The sequence below is a fragment of the Coenobita brevimanus genome, chromosome 77 (genome assembly GCF_032717465.1).
Source record: "Coenobita brevimanus isolate Jiangsu-jjx chromosome 77, ASM3271746v2, whole genome shotgun sequence".
Taxonomy (NCBI): domain Eukaryota; kingdom Metazoa; phylum Arthropoda; class Malacostraca; order Decapoda; family Coenobitidae; genus Coenobita; species Coenobita brevimanus.
In genome coordinates, this window is record NC_137030.1 from 17,974,081 (window position 1) to 17,994,751 (window position 20,671).

A 20,671-nucleotide genomic window follows, 5' to 3' on the forward strand; every position below is an offset into this window, starting at 1 on the left:
CCCCCCCCTTCTCTCCTCTTCCTCCATGTTTGTTCTTTCTAAGAAACATGGTGTTTTTTCTCACTTTTTCCTGTCTTTTTTTGTCGGATAGTCTAAACTCTAGTGGTATTAAGGACAGCTTTCGTCTTTTGTAGCATTTTCCCCACACAGTATTTTGTTTCCTGTTATCTGTACTTTATATTATTCCTTGGAATCCCTTTGTCCTCCAGCAGTTCTTGCATATTCAACTCCTTTCTCCTCTCTCTTCCTGCCCCCTCGCTCCCACTCTCTTCTCTTTCCCCCCTACATCCTCTCTCTATCTCTCTCCAACAGACCCTATTCCTGCCTTCTTTCTCTCCCTTTCACAGCACCTCATATAATCTCTCCCTCACTTTCCCTCTCCCTCGTTCGCCAGTTCTCCTTTATCTCCCTCCCTTCCTTTTCCCTACAGTCCCGCACATTTCCTGTCCTTCCCACAGTCCTCCTCCTCTCCTCCTGTCATTCTCCTCCGTTGCGAACTTCACACCTCCACTAAATTCCACAACCCCAACCCCCAGACCACACCCGCCATCCCCTGCCACACCCTCAAATCCCTATAACATACTCATAGCTCCATTCCCTATACTCCCACACCCCACCCACGCCCCTCCACACTCTTACCACACCCCCACAAATCTACCACACCCCCACATGCTTCTACCAAACCCATCACTTACATCCCACACCCCTACTACATCTTCATACAACCTTACCACACATCCACACATCCTTACTCTGCCTCTACCACACTCCCTCTCACCTCTAACATACACACCCACATCCCTACCACACCTCTCGATCACAGCCCCAAACCCCTTACACACATCTCCGTGCCCTCATGTCCCCCCACACACCCTTACCACACATCTTTACCACACACCCTCTCCTTACCGTTCCTCTCCCATTAATCCACCTCCCCATCTCTTGCACAACTCAGACCCCCACACCTTCCCACAGTGCCCCCAACTACCACCCTATTTCCCCACACCCCAACCACAAACCCACAACTTTAGTTACACATCTCTGTCACATTCCTATAACCTACGACTGTGCCCCCATCAAACCCTCACGCCTTTCAGCTCACATCCCGTCGATACACCCCGACATCCTACCACATCTCCACAGTTCCACGCATTCATCAAACGCTCACACCCTTCTACCCACACTTCCGTCCTCACACCCACACCCATTACCACATACACCAGCCACATCCACTCACCCTCTACCACACACACCCACACGCCCCTACCGCACCCGTGCACTCCAACCACACCCACACATCCCTTCTACACCCACACTCCCATACCACACCCACACACCAAACCACACCCACAAATCTGTATCACACCCATACACACCCGACCACACCAATTTACCCAACCACACCCACACACCCCTACCACACCCACACACCCCTACAACGCCCACACACCCCTACCACCCCCACACATCCCTACCACGCCCACATACACTCAACCACACCAACATACCACTACCATACCCACGCACCTGAAGCATACCCATACATCTCTATCACACCCGGACATACCCAACCACAGGCACACATACCTTACCACACCCACACACCCCTAATACACTCATACTCCCATACCACACCCATTCATACCCAACCACACCTACACACCCCCTGCCACACCCAAACACCAAGCCAGACCCACACACCCCTATCACACTCACACATTCTTGCCACACCCACACACCCCTACCATACCCCCATACCCACACATACCCACCACATTCACATACCCATACTATACCCAGTCATCACACCACACATCCCATCCGCACCCGCACACCTCATCCACAGGTACACACCCAACCACACCCAACCACACCCACACACCCAACCACACCCACACACTCAACCACACCCACACACCCAACCACACCACACACTCCAAACACATCCACACACCCTTACCACACCCACATACCCCTAATAAACCCACACACCCCTGGCACACACACTTCTCTCACACACTCACATACCTACGTCGGACTGTGTCAGTGCTCCGACAGTCCCTCACAGCGAAGCCACTGAAACCCCCGTGAACAATGGCGGCAGCTCCCCCTCGCCTGGAACCAGCACTTGACGGGCATCTGGACCCTATAATTTCTGACTCCGTGATAGAAACCTTATTACACAGCACAAGAGCCACGGCGTGAATACAAGGAAGGGAGGATTGGTTGGCTGCCTGGCGCATGAGTTCCGCGCCGACCAATAACGATAATGACATTCTTTCGTTCTGTTGATAGAGTCAGGGCACCTTTGGTGTTAAAATGACTCCATCTATTTGTTTTTGCTTGGTAAGTGTGATTAAACATTTAGCTCCGCTGTTTTTTAAGCAAATTTTCAGACAGTGGGGTGACTATACATTCTGCGTGAGTGAATTTTCAGGAATCAAGGTCACTACGGTATTGTAGCCATGTAGTGGCTTTGAAGGTGGAATGTGTGTTTGCTGTATGGAAAGGCGCGACCGTGGCTGGGTCATAACCACTGGCTCCAGACTTCATCAGTGACTGTGCCTAATGGGAGAGAGTTATGCACCATCTGATATTTATCTAGATCCACAGGCGAAAGACACATAGTGTTCAAAGTTCGAATTAAATAGTATGTTCTCTCCCCTGTCTGTTAATGTGTGTTCATGTTTATTGATGTCCGTCAGTGAATGGGAAGAGATGTTAAGTAAATTATACACATTTTCAAATTCAGAGGCACTATCTGCTTCTCTTAATGTTGATAGAGAGGGCATGAATGATAACCTTAGCATTAATTACACCGAATGGGGGAGGTATCATGTCAACGTCAGTTTCATAATCCACACCAAATTGAATCATCTCGTATGCTGAGTTGTAGAGAGAAATTCAGTGATGTTGTGTCTGCATTGCACTTGAGGCGTCAGCGGCACGAGGTGAAACGGCATCAATGATCACGTATGAGTGATTCATCTTTCTACGTCTCTGAATGTCATATCTCTCTACACTCGTTACATTTCTTGGTTAGTGACTTTAACGATGTGTTAAAGATTTTCTAAAACTTTCCACTGGATGGGATGTGGTATGCTACAGGGTGATGCAGAATGAACGTTACCCCAAAAACATCTTATAATTATTGCATGTATAATTATAGACTGTACATATATGCATTAAGACATGAAAGGCAGAACCTATTTACAGTGTTTACAAAGCAACAGCAGCTCGTAATCACAACATATGCCCTAAGTGCGATCCTTTCTCGTGAATGCAGGCTCGTACCCTTTTCACCATGTTAGCCGACTCTGTTCAGGGTTGCTACAGTGATGTTTGCAACTGCATTCTTAATCTTGACCTTCGATTCTTCCAGTGTTGTGTGGATTTGTCTGATAGACTACTCCTTTCATGTGACCCCCCTGTAAGTATTCGGAAGATGTTAGATCCGGCAATCTTGGAGGCCACAAGTTTCTGGAAACGAGTCGGTCAGAGAAAAAATCTTACAAGAAGGCCATTGTTTCACTTGACGTGTGATATGTGGTACCGTCTTGCTGAAACCAGCAGTGACGTTCATCTCTTCAAGAAGTGCTGTGAAATGTGTGATTACGAGAGAGGTCGAAGCCCTAGCAAGTCTCTCGTCAAGTTGCTCTTGGGAAAACATCATCTTGCTATGGCTGAACACAAAGTACTCCCTCAGACTGCACAGGACATGTTACTCGCCAAATGTTGCTGGAGTTTCACCAGTACATACCAAGGGATCCATCTGTTGAAAGAAAACAGAATTACAGCCAGTTTTCCGTTATTTCAAGACCATTCTATGATGGGTAACATATCTTCTGAATCACCCTGTATTTCGTAGTTGGAATAGACTCGTCCGTCTCTCTCTCTCTCTCTCTCTCTCTCTCTCTCTCTCTCTCTGAAAGGTTTCAGTAATATTGATTCAAGCAAGCTATTTACAGTTATTGCCGAGACTGCAACTCGAGGAAATGGTATGAAGTTGCAAGCAAGGAAGGCTAATCTTAAAACAACCAAAAACTTCTTCACTTACTCATTTGTATATGAATGGAATAAACTCCCTGGGGATGTGACTGGGAGAGGCACCATAAATATCTTTAAAAGGAGACTGGACATGTATCTCGACGCGATTGGTATCGATTAGTTAGGACAGAACAATTACTGCATATTCGCGTGTACATTCATCCATTAATTAAACACAGTACACCTAAACTAGTAATCAACATAGACAATATTTTGGGGCAAATATAACAGATAAACATTCTACTCATCTGTTTCACATTAAGAAAAAAATTAGTTATAAAAAAATGCATGCATACAATAAGTATGTGGCTGTATGACTAAATTCTCCATTTCCATACTATTCTACAGTACTTTCGGCCCATCCTATAAAATTTCTTCAGGTTTTTCAGTCCTGCAAGGTATTATTTCCTCTCTAGTTTCCTGTACGGCAAATGCCGGAGGGTCTGGAGCATGGGGGAGAAAGCCTTCTGCTGTGCTGTCCTTTTCTCCTGCTCCTATAATTATAGCACTGTATTAGTGTTAAGGCCTGACCACCTCGTAGGGACCCTAAGGTCTGTGTATCTATGTAACTCTCTCTCTCTCTCTCTCTCTCTCTCTCTCTCTCTCTCTCTCAGAGGGGTACTTTATCAAGCTACTTCTGGGAGCCCAAATAAGGAATGTTACTTGCCCGACACTGATCATGTTCAGAGAGCAAGCACTGAAATAACTTACAGCCTAAAACCCTGTTGCGAGTCATAGAGTAACAGGTTTGATTCTGGATGATCTACAACCCTATCTGCACCTATACCTTCCAATACCCTTCCTACTACAGATTTATGAGAGAGAGAGAGAGAGAGAGAGAGAGAGAGAAAGGGAAAAAAGAAACAACGTCGCATCACCCTACAGTCCTTGGGAGGGTCTTGTAGAGGGATAACAATTTTTCATTTTGTCCTGAAGGCCCGACCAGATGTTTACACTGACCCTGTGTATGTGTATGTGTGTGTGTGTGTGTGTGTGTGTGTGTGTGTGTGTGTGTGTGTGTGTGTGTGTGTGTGTGTGTGTGTGTGTGTGTGTGTGAGTGTAAGAGAGAGAGAGAGAGGGAGAGAGAGAGATAGAGAGAAATATGGAGGAAGGTCTCTCCCTACCTTCCTCTCATACAAAAGTTCTCTCCAGCAGCTGCCATCAGAGTCTTACATTATGTGTGTGCGTTTGTATGATCAATTCTACCTTTATGTCCTTAGCCCTTCCTAAGTGCTATGGCTTCTGTTTTTCGGAGCTGTAAAATTGTACTGCCAGTTTGAGATCTCTTGTGTAAAGGTGATTTGACACACTTGTTCCATCCCCCCCCCCCTCTCTCTCTCTCTCTCTCTCACACACACACACACACACACAGTTGTCTTTCATGTTGATAGCTTGGAATGAAACTGCATAAATAACATACAGTACAAGAACCTACCCATATGTTACTGTATAGTTTTTACTGACACTTTCCTTTCCGTGACAGCCATGAACTTTGTGGCGGTGCTGCTAATGGCGTAAGTAAGAAAAAATATTGTCTTCTGTATCCCGTATCAACCAACCATGTCAGTAGATTGGTACCTTCTAACACCCACCCCCAGCAGATTAAAGAAATTATCTGTCCACTGATTACTGGTGTCATTCTCCTGCAGTCCGCCATCTTCCTTTCTGGGGAGAGGGAAGAACGTGAGCGATATCTGTATAACCAGGTAGTGGAGCCGCCTCATTACCATCATCTTTACTTATAAACTGTAAATATATTAAAGGATGTTCATACTTGTAATTTTCACACTAACCTTCCATGAGAGTTGGATGGCGGCTGAGAGGGTGACGCTCTAAGGGAAGTGGGTAGGCGCAAAGCATAACGGTGTCTCATGTGCAGCGTTAAGGAGATCAATAGGAGCTTTTTTTTTTTTTTTGCAATTATTATTATCGTTGCTGCTGTTGATGTTGGTGTTACTGCTGGTCTGTATTATTAGTTTCTTTTACTGTTATCATATCGTAAATACAAGCAAGATATGAGAAGCTCGCCGTGGCACTGTGGATCATTAGATTTTTCCGTTGTTTTTCACAAAAAAATTCCCTCCGTTCTTTTAATCTGCGGCGATGCCGACAGGTCTATGATTGGAACACCCGTCCCCCCCCCCCCCTTCAAGGAAAGTTCGAATATCTGCCCTTGGAGAGCTCTCAGGGAAATTCTTATGAAATACAAAGTTGTTCAGTTTGAAGATTGAAGTTGATTTAACATGCCAGCTGTTGCGTCAGCTAAAGCACCAACTGACTATTAGGCAATGTTCAATTTCGGCATTAAGGAGAAATTTTAGCGACTTTATAAATACAAAGTTGCTCTGCTTGACATAACGGGTTGATATGACATGTCAGATGTTGCATCAGTTCGTGCATCAGCACAGCATTTAACAGTGTTCACGACTGGCCATAAGGTGGCATTTTAATAAAACAATTTTACATATTCTATGAGTTTTAAAAAGAGAAACATAAAAATTGACTGCAGTAGTTTCCTTCAGGTCTATGAATATAGTTTCTTGATAAGTCTTGATAAGAGAGAGAGAGAGAGAGAGAGAGAGAGTTGCAGTGTATGTATGTGTGTGTGTTTATCTATATATATATATAGATATATATATATATATATATATATATATATATATATATATATATATATATGTATGTATGTACTGTACGTATGTGTGTGTGTGTGTGTTTGTGTGTGTGAGTGTGTGTGTGTGTTTTAATATATATATATCTATAAATATATATATATATATATATATATATATATATATATATATATATGTACTGTGTATACACACACTCGTATGTAAACAGGTCCCTTTGCTGAATAAATGAATACTAAGGCTGCTATTGCTCCTCTTAAGCCAAATAAATGATCTTGCGTTAGCTGGAGCAGAATACTAGAGTTGGCCCCACCATGATAGAATCAAAAATGTATATTGCTAAAAGAAAAGCTCAGTGTACACAGCTGTTATTAGGCTAGGTACACGAGGCTGTAATCAGGAAGCTCTAGTTTACCTAAGGGGGAGTAGCATTTTTCAGGCGTGGTGTATGAGTGAGGTAAATATCTAATACTGAGTAGGAGATGAAAGGATTATCAACACAATGCTCTTAGTCTGTTGGGAGAAAATTAAGGCAGAATTATGTCGGTAGAAATAATGAGGGAGAGAGAGAAAGAGAGAGAGAGAGAGAGAGAGAGGGGGGGGGAAGAATAAACTGAAGGGAAATTGCAACAGTCATTAACAACTCTCTTATGAAAAAAATAAGTTCTGCGAATAATTTAAAGCAAGAAGAAAGCGAAAAAGAAGGTCACTCACGACTCCAAACCAGAAACTGGAAATCATGGCAATACTTAACCCTTTGAAATATAGAATGTCATTTATATTTTAGTTTTGGTAACCTGCACAGTTGTTGACTCTATACAGGGGTTTTATCCGCCCCTGTGTGGAGTACAACTCTCATGTGTGGAGAGACTCCCCACATACAGCTCTTCTCAATAGGGTGGAGTCAAAGGCTTTTCGTGTCTTTAACTCTCATACTGACTCCCTTCATCCTCTGTCTCGTCATCACACTCTTGCATCTTTATCTCTTCTATTGCTACTTCAATGGTCACTATTCCTCTGCACTGTCTGCATGCATTCCTCCACCTCTACGACGGGCGCGTAGCACCCGTTTAGCAGCAAACTCTCATCCCTTTTCTGTCCAACTCTCTAATGCAAGAGTTAACTGTTACTCCCAGTCCTTCATTTATGCAACAGGTCAACTCTGGAACTCTTTCTCCCTCTGTCTGTATTTCCTGCTGCCTATGATCTCTAGTCTTTCAAACACTGTGTTTCCAGGCATCTCGAAATGAATGGATGTTGAATTTGGCTCTCTCTTGTATTTTGTTTTTCTCTTGGAGGGAACTCTAATTGCAGGCTCATGGCCTTTGGTTCCTTCTTCCTCGCTTAAAAAAAAAAAAAAAACAGCAGGGATCATATATAACCTTCAACACATTTAATAATAGAGGTCCTGCCATATTTGAAATTAATTTTCTTGTGTTTGTAAGTGTAAAATGAAATATACGTCACTGGACTATGGTGCTTAAAGAAAGGATAAGGAACAGAAAAAAAAAAAATAGGAGATGCCACGATTACAATTAGAAATATGTATTCAAGTGAAAGGGAAAATAGAACAGGAGACAGCGAGAAAAATCGGACTCATCGTTTACATGCTTTAGAAAAAATAAAACTGAAAAAAGTAAAAGAGAAAAGACAGTAAACTTGATCAAGACACGCAGTTAAAGTATTGGAATTTTCTTTAACCTGCCGCGTGCCAGTGCCATTTTAAAACTGTCTGACATAATTTCGCGGCCAATGTCAGTGCTGTATTAAAACGGTTTAAAATAAAAAAATTCACTTTGACTCCATTTTTCAAGATACGCAGGTAAAAATTGGCAAGCATGTATGGTAACTGTTCCTCTACCATCCCTCAGGCTGTCAAGGCCATACACTTACTCGGTCCCCCCCTCACGTTCGCTCTGCCTCACTTTGCCTGTGTGCCTCATCCATTGCTGTACATAGTGAAGGCATTTTGTAAATATTTTCAAGTATGTGTAGGTTGTAAATATTTTCTTGTAAGAGTAAGGACTATACTGTATAGTGAAGTCAAGTTGTAAAAACCTTCTTGTAAGTGCCAGGACTGTACGTAATGAAGTCAGGTTGTACCTATCATCACGTAAGTGTAAGATAATGCATTCACAGTGAGAAAGACACGCAAATTGTGATAGATGCTGAAGTAATAAGTAATCAGAAAAGTGTACTGAACATTGCTATACCTTCCCAGCATAAATACCTGAGTGTACCTTACACAGAAAACGGCTTTCTCTCACGTACGTGATGAGCATGAGAGAGCAGCTATACCTGTACACGAGTATGCAGAACTCAATGAAACTCAATTCTGAGCCTCAGTGAGCATTTTAATAGCGAAATTCGTTGTTTCCACATCAAAATCTATCATTTTAGCCAAAAAAAAAAGGTCGAAAAATGTCCGGCACTGGGGTGACCCATACGGTTACGAGTAAAAATAGCCGGCACGCAGCTGGTTAAGCTGCCTTTACTGATGGTCAGTAGGGGTGCCCATCATCCACCCACTCAGTGTAGTGGTACTCTATTTCGAGGAAACTCTGCATTGAGTGGCAAGCCAAATGATTTCCTGTAAACCAAGAAATCATCTGGTACGCTGGATGGTAACCTTATAAACAACCAATACGTGTTCCCTACATGTCAACAAGTGGGTTGGCGAAGGGTAAGTGCCTTCCCGGAAAACGACTAACAAAGAATACAAACAAGAAGTTTCTGACCAGGACGGACAAATGGGTGGCAACCAAGGACCGAACAAAGGACATGATTAGGAGGGCGACATGGAATGTAAGGCCTGCGAATGATGAGGTGAAAGAGAGCGAGACTGTCCGGGTGCTTGAGGATACAAAAGTGAACATATGGGGATTAACAAAGATCAAATGGAGAGGCGAGAGTGCGAAAGAGTGGGAGTATGGATGGGGTATATGCGCAGTAGTAGGTGAAAATGAGAGGGAAAACGAGGGTGCATATATTGTCGTGTGCAAGAGATGGGGTGAGAATATATGAAAGTATGGGTCTGTTAGTTCAAGGATTGTGTGGGTAAGACTGAAAGTATTACAAACATGTATATGCGCCAATGCAAGATGACAGAAGCAGATTGAAAGAAGAGTTCTGGGCAAATTTGGAAGCTTGCATGGAAAAATTTGGAGATATGAATGCAAAAGTAGGGAATGTGAAGGTGGATGGAATGGTTGGTGAGTGGGGTGTGCCTGCAGAAGTGATGAGAATAGCAGTGCTCTAGTGGACATTTGTGCAGGGAGGGGTTATGTCCTCTCTAGGCAAAAAATTATTCACAGGTATACATGACGAGTGATGAGAAGGGCAGGTGGTGAATTGAATGAATGGAAGGGAATATTTGATTATCTGTGTGTGGATGTCAATGAGAAGGTATGTAATGGATGCAATAGCATACAGAGGTTAGGTGAGTGGACTTCCTGACCATCACTTGGTGTTGGTGAAAGTCAAGGTGAAGTGCAGTGGAGGAATAAAAGGAGGGAAGGACAGGAGGAAGTACTCCATACAACGATGGTAGAAAGGTTGCAAGAGGATGAAGAAAAGGCAGAATATAGGATAGAAGGAAAGATTAGGTAAATATGATTTGGAGCAGATAGGGGAGGTGGAAGATGTGTGCAAGATATTCACAGAAGAAAGCTGTGCAATATGGGAGGTGGTGTGTGGGGTGAAGAGAGGATGTAAGAGGGGTGCCAGGAACAGCATAGTGGAATGATGAGGTTAGACAAGTCGTGACACAAATGAAGAAAGCAAATAGCGAGTGGATGGAAAGCAGAGGCATGGAGGAAGTTGAGAGACGGAGAACAGTCATGTGTAGAGAGGAAGAGAGAGGTGAAAAGATTAGTAAGAGAGGGTGAGAAGGGGATATATGAGGAATTTGGAAGATTTTAGAATGTAAAGTGTAGGGAGTGTAAGAAAATGTTCTGGAAGGAGTTAAAGAGAGTTAGACAGGGTGGTAGAGAATTTAGTAGGGGAGTAAAAGATAAAAATGGCAGATTGATAATGGAGAAGGGAGGAAAAGTGAGAAAACGGCAAGAAAACTTTAAGGATCTCTTGAACATGGAGAATGGCATCAATGCGAGTATAAATGGCTTGGGAATGTCTGGGAGAAAGAGGGAGATGAGAAGGAAGGAAGAGATCAGTAGGATGGAAGTAGTGGAAGCAATGAAGAAAAACCAAAATGGTGAAAGCCCCAGGAATTGATGGACTGTGTGGTGAAATGCTGAAGCATGAGGGAGAGATAGTAGTACAATGGATAAGGAAGATGTGCAGATTGGCCTGGGAGGAAGGTGTCACGAGGTTTTTATGAATATACGATATTAAAGAATAATTATTCAATAATACTTGAGAGCAGGACAATGAACTGTCTTGTGAAAATCAAGCAATGATTACCTTATGTAATGCCACAAATTTCGTATTCATGTATATGTTCAGAGGTACTGTAATTTCTAAGTTAGATAGAGTGTAATCTGAATACTAGTCTATAAGGCTCCTGTTCTAAGTAGTAGTTCATGTGTTAATGATCGATATAGGGACAACTTTATTTTATATGTATATATCTCTGTATATATGCATAGGTAGTGTAACTGGGAGTGTTGAGCTATGGGAGTTCACCCATCTGGTAGGTAACGAATAACAGATGTGGGCAACATCCCCTTGCTTGTGGTGCGTCGTTGCCGGGCGCCAAGTTTAAACCTTAAACAGAATAATAATGGGTATGCAATTCTTTCCGTATCATTGTTGTGAAATGCTTACTAATGAAGCTGCTAGAATCTAAATATGTGAAATTAATAGTCAGAAAAGGCAAAGATAATGTAATTTGTAAGGATCAAGTAGTTCCGCTTGCCTTAGCCGTCACTAGATGGCATAAGCTACCCCAAACTCAGGGGGGGATGGTGGTAAATTCAGTATTTAACTGTAGTAAGTAATGAATCCCAAATTTTCCCCAATTCAATCAAAAGACCTAACGTCATGTGTACTCTGCTATATAAATAGTGAAGAAAATTAAAACCCACCATATCGCAAAAACAGTCTCATTTGACTAGCAGTAGCGTCCCTATGTGCCCAGCAAAGCAGGCATTGGCTAACCAGACGTTGTGGGTAACAGATGTTGTTTCAGGTGAGCTGTACACATTCCTCCTTTCTCCCCCCCTTGCTTGTTTTAATTCTTGCTTCTCGTGAACAATATGAAGTAATGTTGTTAAAAGCTTAACGTAGAGATTGGCTAACCAGACGTTGTGGGTAACAGACGTTGTTTCAGTCCACAGACACCGTGACTTTGGGGTTGCACGAGTCCATCATGTGATATTGCCCATAGACTTGATGTACGTACACATTTACCCTACCCACAAATAGATTTATAACTGAATGTAGTAGCAATTGAATTATGAATCAATCAGGTGAACCTTTTTTTTGATAGTAGATAATGTACAGAATTTTGAAAGTTAATGTGATCAGTAACGGAAAAGCGAATTTAACTCATCAACCGTTTTTTTTTTTTCTCTTCTTTTATTAGTAGGTTAGAAATATTGGGAGTGTTAAAGTGAATTTATTGGTTGTAAGGATATGTAATTTCGAACTGTTCCTCGAGGCTAAGCAAGCCCGAGTGATTATGAAATATTAGTGAATTGTGTGATGAGTTTAGACTGGCCCGACGTAATAGTATATGAGTGAATATTTTTGGTTCGAGGCTATGCCAGCCCGAAAAGACAGTCCAGGTCATTGAATGTCCCAGTCTTGAGGCTACTGACGAGCCCAAGAATAACTGATAATCGAGAATGGAATGTGATTAACTCAGGAGTCATTGGTAAATATTCAAATTGTTTCGCTTGGTAACAGTACTGTATTACTATCGCCCAACCTAGTACTTAATTTACAACTCTTTTCATATTATTAAAGGTCATGTAATTCAAAAAAAAATGTCTGTTGTTTAACAAGTATAGATTTATTAAAGTAGAGTAAAGTATATGCAATTTTGATATCCAACCAAGGGAATTTTGTCCTCTCACGCATGACTCACTCCCCTTCCAGTTCAAGATTCCTCCGCTTTGGGAACGACTAACACACGTGGTACTAACTTATTCTCGACTCGGCTAAAAATACAAACGCTACCAAAAATATCCTTTATGCAATTAACCTTTATCATTCAAAGTCGAAGTTACTCCCCCCCCCCCTTCGTTTTTTTCTTTGGTGAATACTTTATCAGTCATTGAGGGGAGACTAAGTTGAGTACCCTTTGTATTATCAACAAGTAAGTTAAACAGAACAAACCTGATAAATAATGATGGGATAAGATTACCATCATTACACTGATGAACAACGGTGGGATAAAATTCTTACCGTTACACTGATGGCATTACACTTATGTGGCTTACTTCGCCGATTCTCTAAGGACGAGAATTTATAAACTTTCTCAACAGTACACAGCAGAGACTAATTACTCACAAATGCTGTTTATTAGTACTGTTGGCCTCTGGAGAAAGTGACTCCACCCCTGACAAACAATAATGCTATTAATGATAAACAAGTTATTGCTGGTGCAATTAACTCCAAGATGGCACAACGGATTTAAGTTAATAAAAAAGACTGGGCTAAATACCAGTTATGAATAATACAAAGCGTTTATGCAAGCTAGGACCGGCAACTAGAATAAGCTTATGGAGAAATAAAACACGAGTTTACATTACATTAAGCTTAAGAAAAAAAACTGTTAATTTATTGATTACAATCAAATAAATTAACGTTACATGAGTCTCAAGATGAATTCAACTAAGGAGATCGCACTCACTCGCTCACTCAAAAGCTAACTCTTGAACCTAGGAAAAAAACAAAAAGAAATACTGGTCAGAAAAGTGGACCAAGCAGATGACTGGGCATCGGACGCTGCACACACTGACCTCGCCAATCACGCTAGGTGGGAATATGGCGGCGGCGGGGGCAAACACAACCACACACACTACCTGCTTCTGCGGCGCTCAAATACTGTTAATTTATTGATTACAGTAAATTAACGTTACATGAGTTTCAAGATGAATAAATAAGATCGCACTCACTCGTTCACTCAAAGCCAACTCCTAAGCCTAGGAAAAACGAAAAGAAATACTGGTCGGAAAAGTGGACCAAGCGGATGACTGGGCGTCGTTGCTGAGGAAGGACGCTGCACACGCTGAGTCTCTCGCCAATCACGCTAGGTGGGAATTCAATGGCGGCGCTGGGAACTGGGCGTCATTGCTGAGGAAGGACGCTGCCACACTTCCACGGTGCTCAAATCTTGACTGATTCAAATTGTGGGACAGAGGCGAGTGTCGTGGCCACACTTGCTAACTGCCAACGAGTGTAAGCGATACATACCCGCAATATCACTCAGGCAGAGGTTAATGTCGCGCACAAGAATCATCACTTATGAAATAGTGAAAAATGTCCTGAAAAACACTCCCGATCGGGTGAATGTGGCAGTTAAACTGAGCGATAAATACTGGGATTCCACTAGAATTCGCAGTTTCCCACCAAAGTTAATGTCACGAGTTTATTCAAATACTTAATTGTGCCAACTCGTGACATTACGCCCCATCAAAAATGGAATTTTTTTCTCAGGAAAAAAATTTCAATATACCTGTACATACATATAAATCCTAACTCAGTCACAGAAGATTCACACTGTGGTGTGTGTGTGCTATCCTTCTACAGGATAAAGTCACAGTCACCAGTGAGTGAAAAAACCTCGTATTTACGTTAATAGAAGCAAGCTGATGGAAAAACTCCATGACGACAGTGAAAAATCCTGTACTCAGGTCAAACTGAGCGAAAAGTTCGCTACATTTACATTAACAACTAATTGTTACGTAGCGTGATGTATGTAATACATGGTGTAGGTGTGACAGTTGTGGTGTAACTGTACCTACGTGCGCGTTCGCCTCCTGCCTCCGAGGGGCTGGTGCTGAAAAGGACAGTCCCGATGGTTGGTTGCGTGGCTTATACTGCTGCTGGTTAAGGTACTTGTTGTACCCCTTCCACTCAGGTTTCTGAGTGTTTTGCCCCTGGTCCTTCTTCTGCTGTTTTGGACCTCGGCCATTATTCTGAAAACGGCCTTGTTGCTGGAATTCAGTCCGAGATGGTTTCCCAGATTTATCAGCTTTCCTGTTCCAGGTATGCTGCTTGCAAGTTTGATACCTGTATGCAGTAAATGCATCAGCCTTCTTCACCATTTGGCTGGCGTCTCTTACCTGACAGATCTTAAGCTGAGCCATAAGTTCAGTAGGCCATGACTTTTCTAGCTGCGTGCGCAGCATAAGGTCAATTATCCCCTCACACGTAGAAGGAGTTTCATCTTTCTCCATCCACTCATATAAGTAAGCAGTAAGCCGGTCAAGAAACTGAACGGCAGTCTCTTTTTCCTGTAAACGCGCCCTCATGAACTGACTCTTGAAGTCGTCCACTGTGAGACCATACGCTTTGACGAGTGCGGCCATCATCATCTCATACGTGAGAGTGTCTCCACGAATTCTGTGAAGAATATCGAGGGCAGGGCCCTCAAACAGGCTAAGAAACTGAAGCCGCTTAGCTGCATTATCCAGCTGGTAAAGTTGAGCCATGTCTTCAAAATGAGATGGCTCAATTCGCTTGCCTTCCTTGTATGGGGGAAGCTTGATGTGTGGGGTCGCCATAATATGTGCAGGGATAGCGCTTGTGGAGCTTGGGCCAGCTGCACCAGAAGTGTCTGAAACCAAGGAATCTCGCTTGAGCTTCAACATTTCAAATTCATGTTTTTCGCGTGCTACTCGTTTCGCACGTTCATGTTCTCGTTCTCTCTCTCTCGTTCCTCATGCTATTCTCGCTCATGTTCTAACTCGAGTTCGCGTTGTTTTCACTCGTGTTCTAACTCGAGTTCGCGTTGTTCTAGCTCGTGTTTGCGCTGTTCTCGCTCGTGTTCATGCTGTTCTCGCTCGTATTCGCTCTCCTTTTCGCGTTCCTCATGCTGAATTCGATGCTTTTCACGAGCATCACTCTTACGTTGCTGCTCGTAAGTAAACCGAGAGAGGACAAAGTCCTTTATTTTCTCCGGATCTGTAAGCCCCATATCTTTGGCTTCCTGTACATATACGCTGGTAGACATGATGCTAACTCAGTCTAAGTAAACTAGCGACTCAGTACTGACTGCATTTTGCAAGTTGCCAATAATCAAGAATAAAGAATATAGGCACAGGTTAGTGGTGACCAGTTTTATCTAAATAAAATGATAAAGAAAATTAAACAAACAATTGACTGTGAAAACTATTACGTAAATTAATAGAACTGAATCAATAATCACCAGTAAGATAGTGCCTATAGACTTTAATGATAAATACCTAAGTATGAGTGAGTGAGTATTATCTCGTGAAAAACTTTAGAGGTAGGAGTTAATATCCTGGAATGAGGTCGCCAATTGTCACGGGGTTTTTATGAATATACAGTATTAAAGAATAATTATTCAATAATACTTGAGAGCAGAACAATGAACTGTCTTGTGAAAATCAAGCAATGATTACTTTATGCCAGCTTACTTCGCCGATTCTCTAAGGACGAGAATTTATAAACTTTCTCAACAGTACACAGCAGAGACTAATTACTCACAAATGCTGTTTATTAGTACTGTTTGCCTTTGGAGAAAGTGACTCCACCCCGACAATCAATAATGCTATTAATGATAAACAAGTTATTGCTGGTGCAATTAACTCCTAGATGGCACAACGGATTTGAGTTAATAAAAAAGACTGGCCTAAGTACCAATTATGAATAATACAAAGCGTTTATGCAAGCTAGGATAAGCTTATGGAGAAATAAAACATGAGTTTACATTACATTAAGCTCAAGAAAAAAACTTAATTTATTCATTCATTCATTCATTGCCAGACGCCATGTATCCCACACGGGGTGGCCAAGGACTTAGAGTTAATTGTTTTACAGGGAGGGGCACTAATCCTCCACCAACCCCACTTGACACGTAGGGATGCCAACAGCATCTGGTGTTCCCAGGCGGTCACCCATCCAAGTACTAACCAGACCCAACGTTGCTTAACTTCGCCGATCGGACGGGAAGCGGTGTACTCAACGTGGTATGGCCGTGATTACAATAAAATAAATTAACGTTACATGAGTCTCAAGATGAATTCAACTAAGGAGATCGCACTCACCCGCTCACTCAAAAGCTAACTCTTAAACCTAAGAAAGAAACAAAAAGAAATACTGGTCAGAAAAGTGGACCAAGCAGATGACTGGGCGTCGGATGCTGCACACGCTGAGCCTCTCGCCAATCACGCTAGGTGGGAATACGGTGGCGGTGGGGGCAAACGCTGCCACACACACTAGCTGCTCTTGTGGTGCTCAAATACTGTTAATTTATTGATTACAATAAATTATCGTTACATGAGTCTCAGGATGAATAAATAAGGAGATCGCACTCACTCGCTCACTCAAAGCTAACTCTTAAGCCTATGAAAAACGAAAAGAAATACTAGTCAGAAAAGTGAACCAAGTGGATGACTGGGTATCGTTGCTGAGGAAGGACGCTGCACACAATGAGTCTCTCGCCAATCACGCTAGGTGGGAATTCAATGGCGGCAACGGGAACTGGGCATCGTTGCTGAGGAAGGTCGCTGCCACACACACTACCTGCTTCCATGGCACTCAAATCTTGACTGATTCAAATTGTGGGAGAGAAGCGAGTGTCGTGGTGGCACTTGCTAACGGCCAACGAGTGTGAGTGATATACACCCGCAATATCACTCAGGCAGAGGTTAATGTCGTGCACAAGGACGATCACTTGTGAAATAGTGAAAAATGTCCTGAAAAACAGTCCCGATCGGGTGAATACGTGGCGGTTAAACTGAGCGATAAATACTGGGATTCCAACAGAATTCGCGGTTTCTCACCAAAGTTAATGTCACGAGTTTATTCAAATACTTAATCGCGCCAACTCGTGACAGAAGGTAAAGTCTCGGAGGATTGGAAATCAGGTATAATCATTCCCCTGTGCAAGGGAAAAGGGGAAAAAGAAGTGTACGGTACTCATTAAGGCATTTGTCTTTCTAGTGTAATAGGAAATGTATATGCTAGGATATTTATTGACAGAGTTAGTAAAATAACAGGAATTAGTTGTAGAAAAACAGGGAGGTTATAGGCAGGGAACAGGCTGTGTAGATCAGATATTTATCATTCGGTCGTTATTGGAAAAGTTTCTAGAGACAGGAAAGAAGTTGCATGTGGCCTTCATGGATTTGGAGAAAGCATATGACAGAGTGGATAGACAAGGAATGTGCAAAATGTTAAGAATATATGGAGTAGATGGGAAGTTATTAACTGCCCTGAAGAATATATATGAGGGTGCTAAGGCTGCAGTTCATGTGGATAGTGAACTGAGTGAATTTTTCTCACATGTTGGACTGAAACAGGGGTGTGTCATGTCTCCACGGATGTTCAATCTGTATATGGATGAAGTTATAAAAGAAGTAGAAAGTGGGACAGTGAATGCTGGAGTGGCCCTAATGAGAAAGGGCAGCGTTTGGAAACTTCCTGTACTGTTGTCTGCAGATGATATTGTCTTAAGTGGAGACGAAGGGGAACTGCGAGGCTTAGCGACTGAGTTTGGGGCAGTGTGTAAGAAACGAAATCAATAGGTGAATGTAGGGAAGAGTAAAGTTATGGTCTTCGAGAGAAATGAAGTCACTTAATGTACAGTAAGGTTAAATGTTGAGGAAAAGAAAATGTGAGTGCATCTAAGTACTTACTGTAGGCAGTGTGATGAAAAAGGATGGAAGTTTGGAAGATGAAGTTCTTGAAAGGGTGCAACAAGGAAGAAAGGTTGCTTGCTCTTTGAGAGCAGTGATAAGAAACAGGAACGCGAGCTTGGAAGTAAAAAAGTTTCTCCATGATAATACTGATACCAATTCTAACGTATGGAAGTGAAGATTGGACCTTGTTGGAAGGACACAAGTCAAAAGTGAGAGCAGTGGAAATGAGATATTTGAGAGGAGCATGTGGAGTTACATGGAGTGATAGACTGACAAATGAGGAAGTGAAGGAGCGTTGTGCTGTGGATGTGGATATGACAGAAAGCGTGAGTAGAAATACAGTACACTGAGGTAACTGGCCATGTGGGGAGGATGGAGAGGTAGAGACTAACGAGGAGAGTTTACAGTATGTGAATGAAGTGGAGGGGGGGAGAGGGAGAAGGAGGCCGTGGATGAGATGGAGGCATGGAGTGGAAAGGTATATGAGAGAGGGGGGGGGGGTGAGCTGGGGGAGGACAGTGAAATGGATAGGGACAGAGCGACGTGGAGGCGATTTGTTTGTGGCCACTCCTAAAGGGATTGAGGCATCTGGCAATGGATAGCTTTACTGATCTTCCACGTGACACACCGATTTCTCATAAAAACACTGCCGATAATACCACTAGAGGCCTACAAAATTCCTAAATGAGACAGCCTTTACTTGTATTCCGTATGGACTTCGAGTACTATGAGTACTAGCTCCGAAGTGGTGAATTGTGAAAAAGCATGGCACATAGAAGTAATGATGGGTCTCAGGGAACGGATAATCAAGTCTTTCCCATAATCGAACATATGAAAAATACTAAATGGAAACTAATTAGAATCAAGGAGGAAATCAGAGATTAATAGGAAAACGATTAAAAGCAGACATAAAAGATGAAAACGGAGAAACGGTCCCAAAGTCCCAAAACTCAGAGCAGAGAGAAAAAAAAAAAAAAAATGAAAAGTTGCGAAAAAGAAGTACGAGGAAAGTACCATAACGAACACGACAAAGAAAAAGAAAGTGGTATAAACAAAAAAGTCGGTCATTAACTTAACCTGTTAGGGAAGTCGGGTAGAGTGGAGTCGGCTGATGGATTGGATAAACAAGGTTAATCTCTTCAGTACGATGCTGTATAATGGTGCCTCCATCCTGAACTGCTTATGAAGATGGCTGCAGGAGGGTGGAGGGATGGGAAGGGGCAGGCAGAAGGAGGGAGTGGGGAGGGAGAATGGTGGTGATGGAAGAGGAAGGAAGGAATGGTGATTGTACATTGTGAGTGCGCGCGCATATGTCCATGCATACGCAAGCGTGTTTATTGCTTGCCGGAATCGAAAGATTCGGCAAGCATGTTGGTCAGTTCCGTATTATTGTCTATCTGTTTTCTGCACCCTACAGGCCACATTTCTTCACCAATCGTTCTGACAAAAAGAAAAGGATCAGAAGGTAGATATGCATTAACTCTGGAAGGCTTTTTTTTTTTTTTTCAACAAAATCAGTCAAAGGCCCTGGCCTGGATGGGGAGTTGAAACCTCTCAATGGCCGTGGGTCCGGAAATCGTCGGGACTTAGTGGCCGGCCCAGGCACCATTTCTTTCAAATTTCGAAAACTGAATATTTTCCGTAACAAATTGAAGGGAAACGACTGGCGAACCTGGCAATGCATTTTCTAACTTCCTAAACCCATCATCTACTTCGCAATGAGGCGCGAGAAAAAAAAAAAATCTCCAAATTACTGCCTACACGCCGGTGAAAACTAAGCAGACACATGACTACCTACCTGAGGTGTAAACTATGCAGAAAATTAGATCCATCAGGCAAGAGCTCTGCCTATGGTAGTTTCATTTGTTTGTTCGTTTGTTTATGTGTGTGTTTATGTGTGTTCTTTTTTGTTTGTGTCTGAGTATGGACGCTGGCAGATAATATCTGCTTGCTCACATATGCTTAGTTACATATATGTAACTAAGCGTGCTTATCTGTGCATGTGTGTGTCTGTGTGTGTGTGTGTGTGTGTTCGCGTGAAGGCGTGTGTTCATATGCAATCGTTTCGTTTCGTTTTCGTTTCGTTTTTAAAGGCTCCAACATGCTTGCATGTGTCGGCCTTGGTCACCTAATGGCGGCTCTCCACGCTGCACGATCCATTGCAGCCTCCCTGTTCAGTCCCTTAAACCTGAGGTCACA

The 20,671-nt window shown here is 42.6% G+C and overlaps 1 non-coding gene across 1 annotated transcript; it reads right to left on the bottom strand.

Moving 5' to 3' along the window:
* Positions 1–16,693: 16,693 nt before the first annotated feature.
* Positions 16,694–16,812, bottom strand: LOC145408557 (5S ribosomal RNA). Its single transcript, XR_013898949.1, has one exon. It is a non-coding gene; the product is annotated as a 5S ribosomal RNA (ribosomal RNA).
* Positions 16,813–20,671: the final 3,859 nt, after the last annotated feature.